Raw genomic sequence first — 933 nt, 5'->3', positions numbered from 1 at the left:
TTGCTGTGTACCGTGCATGTGTACTGACATTGCTCCTCTACTCATGTGAGACATGGACTCTGTACAAACGTCAGGTAAGGGTCCTTGAACGCTTTCATCAGAGATGTCTCAGACACATTTTCAATGTTGGCTGGACCTCAAAAATTCCAGACACACAGGTCCTGAGGACAGCTGATATCTTGAGTATTGAGGCGATAGTGCACAAGCAACAGTTACATTGGACTGGACACATTAGAATGAAGGATAGCAGGATTCCTAAGCAGATGCTATATGGAGAACTTGTGAATGGAAGGAGACTTCGGCAGAAACCAAGGCTGCGATTTAAGGACTGTGTCAAGTCCTCATTAAAGGCCAGTGATATGCAGGACACTGACTGGGAGAACAATGCCTGTCATCGTCACAGATGGAGGAAGCAGGTTAAGGAGGGGATCGGCACTTTTGAGAGAGCATGTATCCAGCATGAAGAACTTAAGCGAGCTGAGCGAAAGCGCCCGGCTCGTATAGTAAATGGGGAAAGCTTAATCTGCAATGTTTGCAGTCGTGTATGCTTGTCAAGAGCAGGACTTATTAGCCACCAATGGAGCCGCAAATGCAAAATATAAGTTAGTCCTAGAGCGCACAATGTTCCCGAAGGTCGGCAATGGTCATCCTCAATCACGAGTGGACTGCCATCATGTATGTATGCACACACACATACAACGCTGAAGTATGAACAGGTATTCATATTAACTAATTCATGTTTCTACTATATAACACTAATATCTTCTTATACACATCTGCATATGTATGTGCATATAGTGTATTTTAATCTTATTCACATGTATATGCAAATGTGTTTGTGTTAATGCATAATTGTGTGTACTGGATTTGTATAGTTCTATATATATATATATATATATATATATATATATATATATATATATATATATATAT

The sequence above is a fragment of the Octopus bimaculoides genome, chromosome 21, assembly GCF_001194135.2.
Source record: "Octopus bimaculoides isolate UCB-OBI-ISO-001 chromosome 21, ASM119413v2, whole genome shotgun sequence".
In the NCBI taxonomy this organism is placed as follows: Eukaryota; Metazoa; Mollusca; class Cephalopoda; order Octopoda; family Octopodidae; genus Octopus; species Octopus bimaculoides.
Note: the sequence above shows the minus strand (reverse complement) of the source record.